This window comes from Pteropus alecto, unplaced genomic scaffold (assembly GCF_000325575.1).
Source record: "Pteropus alecto unplaced genomic scaffold, ASM32557v1 scaffold78, whole genome shotgun sequence".
Taxonomy (NCBI): Eukaryota; Metazoa; Chordata; class Mammalia; order Chiroptera; family Pteropodidae; genus Pteropus; species Pteropus alecto.
In genome coordinates this window covers 9066875-9075533 of record NW_006443124.1, presented here as the reverse complement: position 1 = coordinate 9075533, position 8659 = coordinate 9066875, and positions in this window count along the sequence as shown.

The window sequence follows — 8659 nt, the reverse complement described above, 5'->3', positions numbered from 1 at the left end:
CAGGGAGTTCACAGTCTAGTTAGGGAGACTAGAAAAGAAGGAAAGGGTATATCATTTCATCACTACCAACTACATGCCAGGCGATGAACTCGTCACTGCCATTATTGTCCTATTTAAACCTAAGGATAAATAGAGTTATTGTTCCCATTTACAGAATAGGGTACTGAGACTTGAAAGATGATTTAACATACCCAAGATTGCACAACTAATAAGTGGTAGAGAGGCTGGTTTAGAATGAAGGCAGAGTCCCAACATATGAAAAGCAGGAAAATGATTAGGTACCTGGCCTGGAGTGAGTATCCGGTAATGACTAGAATTAATGTGATGGGGCCAATGGTGCATATGGCAAGATTGTGGGGAGATTTATGAGAGCTGCCAACATTAGGGAAAATGTCCTGGAGGAGACTGTTATCCCAAATCTGTCTCAATCTGCACCGCTGTCACGTCACTCCAAATCACTGCTATCTCTTACCTGGATACCTACTAGATCTTGCCAGCTGCACTCCCCACTTTTTTTCTAGCTCCATCACTACCCATTCTCCACACTGCAGCCAGCATGAGTTTTTTAAATTCAAGCTAAAATTTACTTAGAGTGAAATGTATGCAATTTAAGTGTGTAATCTGATGAATTTGACAAATGTATACACCTGTGTGGCCATCACCACAATCAATACATAGAACATTTCCATCAACCTAGAAAGTTCCCCTCTGTCCCCTTGTGGTCATCCCTCACCTCTGATAGGCAATTATTTTTATTACTCTATCCATAGATAAGTTTTGTATGTTTTTGAGCTTCATATAAATGAAATCACACAGCGTTTGCTCATTTGTATCTGGTTTCTTTCACTTACCATGTTTTAAGATTCATCTATGCTGTTCTGTGCATTTTAGTTCACTTTTGACATTGCTGAATAGTATTTCCATCATATAAAAATACCACAGTTTATTGATTTTTGTTGTTGAAAGAGATTGGATTATTACATTTTAGAGCTATTATGAATGAAGCTGATACAAGAGATTTTATGGACATGTATTTTTATCCTTTTGGGTAAGTAAAAGTGGAGTAGTAGGTCATAAACTGATATACATTTAATATTTCAAGAAAATGCCAAAAAATTTTCAAAATTATTTTACCATTTTACATTTCTACCAGCAATGTATGGAGGTCTGTTTGTCTCTCTTCCACTAGACAGTAGAATGGGTAAAAGTGAAAAAAATCTGAGAATACCCAATGTGGAAGAGGCAGAGTAGCTTGAAAAATTGGATAGGGGTATAGGGAAAATAAAGCTTGACACTACTATCCATTTTAAATTAATATTTACATATGGTATGAGGTAGGAGTCAACGCTCATTTTTCCCATATCAATATCCAGCTGTTCTAACATTATTTTGTTTTCGTTGTTATCTAGCATGATTATTTTTTTTTTAAAAAAAGGATGTTCCTTTTTCAATTGAACTATGTTGGCTTTTTTTGTGAAAAATCAATATGTGTGATAATCTATTTCTGAGTTATCCATTCTATTCCATTGATATATCTGGTGATCTTTATGCTAACACTACACTGTCTTAATTATTGTAGCTTTATTAAAAAGTCTTAAAATCAGATAGTGTGAGTCTCCAAATTTGTCCTTTGTCAAGATTGTTTTTAGCTATTCTAGGTCCTTTGAATTTCCAGATAACTTTTAAAATTAGTTGCCAATATCTATAAAAGAGCTTGCTGGAATTCTGATTGAGATGATGTTGAATTTATATAACAGTTTGAGGAAAATTGACACCTTAACTACATTGATTCTTCCAATCCATTAACATGGTATAGCTCTTCATTTACATAAGGCTTGTGTAATTTATCTTGTACTTTTCAGTGGAAAGGTCTTACACATCTTTTATTAATTTATTCCTAGGTATTTTTTGTTTTATGAATACATTGTAAGTGGTATTGTGTTTTAAATATCATTTTTAATTACTTGGTACCAGGTTATAGCAATGCAATTGATTTTTGCATTTTGACTTTTATTCTGTGGTGTTGTGAAATTCCTCTATTAGTTCTAGTAGTGTGGATTTTGAGGGGGTGTATATTCCTTACAATTTACTGTGTAAACAGTCATATCATCAGGAGAGAAACAGTTTTATTTCTGTCCTATTGATCTTTATGCCTTATTAATTCATTTGCTTATTCACTTATTTGTTTAGTTTTAATGCACTGAAAAGATCTCCAGTATGGTGTCGAATGGAATTAGTAGGAGTACATATCCTCTCCTCATTCTCTAAGGGATGAAAGATTTCAATATTTCATTATTAAACATAATATTAATACTATTAGCTGTCATTTTTCATTGGTGCCCTTTGTAATAGGCAGTGTCTAAGATGGCCCCCAAAGATCCCCTCCCCCTTTTATTCACACCTATGTGTAATCTCCTTTCCTTGAGTGTGGGCTGGGCTTATTGAATTGGTTCCAGTGAATAGAACACAGTAGAAGTGATGGAACCTCACTTTAATGGTCAGGTCATAAAAAGACTGTGGCTTCCATCTTGGAGTCATTCCCCTTTGCTAGCTTGCTCTGAGGGAAGCCAGATGCCATGCTGTGAACTTCCCTATGGAGAGGCCCATATGGAAAAGGACTGAAGAAGGCCTCCAGCCAATAGTTCATGAAGAACCGAAGTCCTCAGTTCAGCATCCCAGGAGGAGCTGATTCCATCAACAGCCATGTGAGTGAACTTAGATGTGTATCCTCTGCCAGTTGCACAAAGGAAACTTAAGCCCCAGCCCACAGCCTGACTGTAACCTCATGTGAGACCTTGATCTCAGTTAAGTGACACCCAGATTCCTGACCCTAGAAACTGTGAAATGATAAGTGTTTGTTGTTCCCTTTCATTCCTGGTTTACTAAGACTTTCCGTCATGAATTGGTACTGAATTTTATCAAATTCTTTCTTTGTAACAAGTGAGATGATCATATCCTTTATCCTGTGAATGTGGTGAATTACATTGATTTTCAAATAAGCCTCACATGGTCATAATATATTATCTTTTTTATATATTTTTGGATTCAATTTGCTAATTTTTAAAGGATTTTTGCATTTATGTTTATGAGTGATGCAGTTTTCTTTTTATCGAGACATAATTAATATACCATTAAATTCACCATTTTTAATGTACAATTCAGCAGTTATTCACAAGGTGTATAACCATCACCACTAATTCCAGAGCATTTTTATTAGCCTGAAAAGAAACCCTGTGCCCATTAGCAGTCACTCCTCAGTCTTACCTTCCCCAAGCCCCTGGTAACTACTAATCTGCTTTCTGTCTCTAAATTTGCATATTCTGGACATTTCTTGTAAATAGAATCATACTATATGTGGACTTTTGTGTCTGGCATCTTTTATTCAGTGTACCATGTTTAAGATTCATTAATGTTGTTGCATGAAACAGTACTTCATTCCTTTTTATGACTGAATAATATTTCATGGTGTGGATATGCCACATTTTGTTTATCTGTTAATCAGTTGTGGACATTTGGCTTATTGTCACTTTTTGGCTATCATGAATAATGTTGCTGTAAACATTCGTATACAAGTTTTGATGTGGACATATATTTTTAGTACTCCTAGGGTTATACCTAGGAGTAGAATTTCTGGGTCATATGGTAAGTCTATGTTTAATTATTTGAGGACTGCCAAACTATTTCCCACAGTGGCCATATCACTGTACATTCCCACCAGAAATGTATAAGGGTTCCAATCTCTTCATATCTTCACCAACACCTGTTATTATCTGTCTTATTATCTCCATCCTAATGGGTATGGCATCTCATTGTGGTTTTGATTTGCATTTCTCTGATGGTTAAAGATGTTGAGCATCTTTTCATGTACTTATTGCTATTTAAATATCTCTCTGAAGAACTATCTATTCAGCTCCTTTGCTTAGTTTTTTAAAAAATAGAGTTATTTGTCTTTTTGTTATTGAATTATAATAGTTTTTAAATGTACTAGATAAGAGTCCCTTATCAGATATATTATTTGTGAAAATTTCCTCCCATTTCATGGGTTGTCTTTTCACTTTCTTGATAGCATCCTTTGAAGCATAAAATATCTTAATTTTCAAGATGTCTATTGATTTTTTTCTTTTCTTTCTGTTGGAGTCATGTCTAAGAAACAATTGCCTAATCCAAGTCACAAAGATTTATGTCTAACTTTTCTTCTAAGGGCTTTATAAATTTCGCTCTTACATTTAGGATTTTGGTCCATTTCAAGTTCATTTTTATGTGGAGTGTGATGTAGGGATCCAAATTCATTCTTTTGCCTGTTGATATCCTGTTGTCCCAGAATCATTTGTTGAAAAACTTCTCTTCCATTGAATTGTCTTGACACCCCTTGTCAAAAATCAATCGGCCATAGATATATGAGTTTTTTAGTGGACTATCTGTTATGTTCCATTGGTCTATATGTCTATCCTTATGCCAGTACACTCTAGTTTTGAAATTGGGAAGTATGACTCTTACAGTTTATTCTTTTTCAAGATTGTTTTGGCTATTCTTAGTCTCTAGCATTTCCATATGAATTTTAGGACTAGCTTGTCAATTCTGCAGACAGGCAGCTGGAATTCTGATAGGAACTACACTGAATCTGTAGATAAATTTAGGGAGTATTGCCATGTTAACAATTTTAGGTTAACAATATTAAGTCTTCTGATTCATGAACACAGGATGTTTTGCCATTTACTTAGCAATTTGTACATTTCTTTCAACAATGTTTTGTAGTTTGTAAGTGTTCTTATATTGACTTTGTATGTTTTTTATATCAGGGTAGTAATGCTGGTTTCAAAAAATTAGTTGGAAATTGTTCTCTCCTTTCCTATTTTCGGAATGACTAACATAAGATTGATATTATTTTTTTCCTTAAGAGTTTGTTAGAATTCACCAGTAAAGCCATCCTGGGCCTGAAATGTTGGGAAGATCTTAAATTATGAATTCAATGTTTTTAAAGGATATAAGGAACTATACATCAAGAGTTCATTTTATTAATTTAAAAAATAAAATTAAAAACACATAGGGCTTTTCACATTTTTGACTTTGGATTTTTTTAGTCTGTTCTGGTAGTTAGTATCTTTCAAGGAATGTCTCCATTTCTTTTTATTGCCAAATTTATTGGCCCATGGTTATTTGTAATATTTCTTTAGTCTCATTTCTATGTCTATTAAAGCTGCAGTGATGACCTCTCTGTTATTCCTGGTGTTGATAATTTGTGTCTTTTCCATTTTTCTTTAAAAGCCTAGATATCTAACTTTGATTATTTTAGGTTATTCACTTTGGATTTCATTGGTTTTCTTCGATTGTTTATTCATTTTCTATTTCATTGATTTTTACTCTTATATTTATCGTCTGCTTTCTATTAATTATATTGGATTTACTTTGTCCTTCATTTTTTTGCTTCCAAAGATAGAAGCTTTGATCTTTATTTTAGACCATTTTTCTTCTCTAATATAAACATTTGGAGCTATAAATTCTCTTTAAGTGTGACTTTAGCACCGTTACACAAATTTAGGTATGCCGAGTTTTTATTTTTATGAAATTCAAAATATTTTAGAATCTCATGTATTTTGAAGTTCTATTATTCAGTGCATCCATATTTGAGATTATGCTTTTTAATGAATTGACCCCTTTATCATTATGAGATGTCTCCCTTTATCTGCTGTTATCCCTCATCCTAACATCTACTTTGTCTCTTGTTAATATGGACACTTCAGCTTTCTCATGATTAGAGTTTATGATATATCTTTTTATGTACTTTTACTTTTAATGTATCTGTCTTTTCTTAAGTGGATTTCTTGTGGAGAGTATATAGCTGTGCTTTTTTATTTTATTTAGATCGAGAGTCTCTGCTGCTTAATTAGACTGCTTAGAATTAAATTTAATGTAAGCATAGCTATGATTGGGTTGGGTTTAAGTGTACCATCTTGTCATTTCTTGTTCTATTTGTTTTGTTGTCTTTATGCATTTTTAAAAACAGTGTTTATCACCTTTCTGGAGTAATTGATTTTTTTAATGATTCTATTTTTATCTCCACTCATGGCTTATTAGGTATATCTTCATTTTACTGTGCTTTTCATTTTTAATGATTGCTTTAAGTTTTAAAATATGGATCTTTAACTTGTCAGAGCCTATCTTTAAATAACTGGATGTCACTTCATTTACCATGTAAGAACTTTACAGCAGTATAGTTTCATTTCCTATCCACCGTGCTGTTTTTCAATAACATTTTACTTCTATATACGTCATAATCCCCAAATATTTTTTTTTGCGTTAAACAATCAAATCTCTCCTAAAGGAATTTAAAAAAACTTTTTATTTGTGATAACTAGTTAAAAACAAAAACCACCACCAAGACTTACAGAAAACTTGTCAAAGCAGTACAGACAGACCTGTGTACTTTCACCAGCCTCCCTTAATGGTAACTAAAGTCTTGCATAACCATAGCACAATTATTAAAACTAAGACATTAGATTGATACAGTACTGTTAACTAAACTCGACTTTATTCAGATTTCACATCCTAATGCTCTTTTTTTCTGTTCCAGGAGCCAATCCACATTTCCACATTGCCCTTAATCATCATGCCTCCATAATTTCCACCTATCTGTAGCATCTTTGTTTTTCACCATCTTGACACCTTTGAAGAGTTATTGAGTAGACTGCCCCTCAATCTGGAGCTAGTGTTTCTTTATGATTATATTGAGGTTGCGCATTTTTGACAAAGATGGCCCAGAAGTGATGTGCCTTTCTTAGTTATCTCATTGAGGCACATGATGTTGATAAGTCTTATTACTGGTGGGGTTAACATTGATCACCTGGTTCAGGCAGTGTCTGCTAGACTCTCCACTGAAGGTCATTATTTTTCCCTAATAAATATCTTGGAAGAAAAATGTTAAGACTGCAAATGTCCCACTTCTCCTCAAACTTTCACTACATTTAGCACCATCAATGATTCATCTTGTCTACAACAGTTACTGTGCTATTCTAATGATGATTTTCTCTTCCTCCATTTCTTCTGCTTGTATTAATTGGAATTCTTCTGTAAAGAAGAGCTGCCCCTTTTCCATCTATCTATCCATCCATCCATCCATCCATCCATCCATCCATCCATCCATCTAATTAGTATTGACTCATACATATTTATATTATGCTGTAGGTTAATATATTTTATATATTTTCTTGCTCAAAGTGTTCCAGCTTTGGCCATTGGAAACACTTCGGCCCTTTTCACATGTCCTCAACCTTTTTTGAGCACTTTTTTACTTTCTGGCACCCAACGTGTTCCAGGTTCCTTTTGTATCCTCTCTGCCCCAGCTTTGGAATTAACCACTTACCCAAGGATCCCTGGCTGTGGTGGTGGTGGTGGTTTTTGTTTTTAACTAGAAGATAAGATCTGGACAGTCATTACCCCATTGCTACTACTGGGATGTCATTGTTTCTAGGCCTTATCAATGCACAGAACTTAGAAATGTATGTACATGTACTAACTCACATATACACTCACTTATATTTATTTTTGTTTTTATCTAAGTTACTATGTTTTAAAAACTATGAGTTTACACCGACACCTCTAATTCCAACCCAGTACCACAGTGTTCATTCTGGCTTTCCATATTTGCTTTTCGTAACTATTTTTTCAACTTGTTAGAAACCTAGTTTTCATTATTTATAATATACCTACTCATTTGTTTAACTCTAGTATACATATAAGATAGCTTCAAAATCACGAACCCATTTCTCTGTGAAGCAAATTTATTAACTACAATATAATATTTTAGCTTTTCGGTATCTAGTCAAAATATGGTTTTTTTTGAAAGTTACTTCAGTTAATGCTTTCCTTCCCCATCCCCTTCAGTGGGTGTCAGCTATTCATCTGTACTTCATTTAAGTTCATTTGTTAATTTTATATTCCATCTTGAGTTCTCAACATATCTTGGCTGATTTTATTTTATAAGAATGTACGTGCAGTAAAATTTGCTCTTCGTTGTATACAGTTCTAGGAATTTTGACAAATGCATAGAGTCGTGTCTCCAGTCAGGATGTAGAACGGTTCTATCACCCCACAAATTCTCTAATGCTCTCTCTTTGTAACAGCCTCTTCCCTACTCTCTGTCCCTGGCAACTACTGCCATTTTCCTTTTTCTAAATGTCATCAAAATGGAACCGTTTAGGTCTGGCTTCTTTCATTTAGCCAAGTGCATTTAAGATCCATTCATGTCGTATGAATCAATAGTTTGCTCCTTTTACTGCTGAGCAGTATTCTATTTTATGCTTGTACCATTGGAATGGTGTTTATCCATTCACTGATTAAAAATCATCTAGGGTGTTTTTAGTCTTGGCGATTATGAGTAAAGATGTTATATAAATGTAGAGGTTTTGTGTGAACTTGAGTTTTTATTTCTCCTGAGTAAATAGCTAGGACCGGGATTATTGAGTAAATAGCTAGGACTGGTTTTATGACAGCTGTATGTTTAAGTTTATCAAAACTGACCAACTGTTTTCCATACTGGTTATATCATGTTGCATTTCCACCAGCAATGTCTATGAGTTTTGCACTCTTGCCAATAGTTGGTATTGCCATTTAAAAAAATTTTAGGCATATTCTCATAAGTAAGTAGTGATCTCTTGATTTT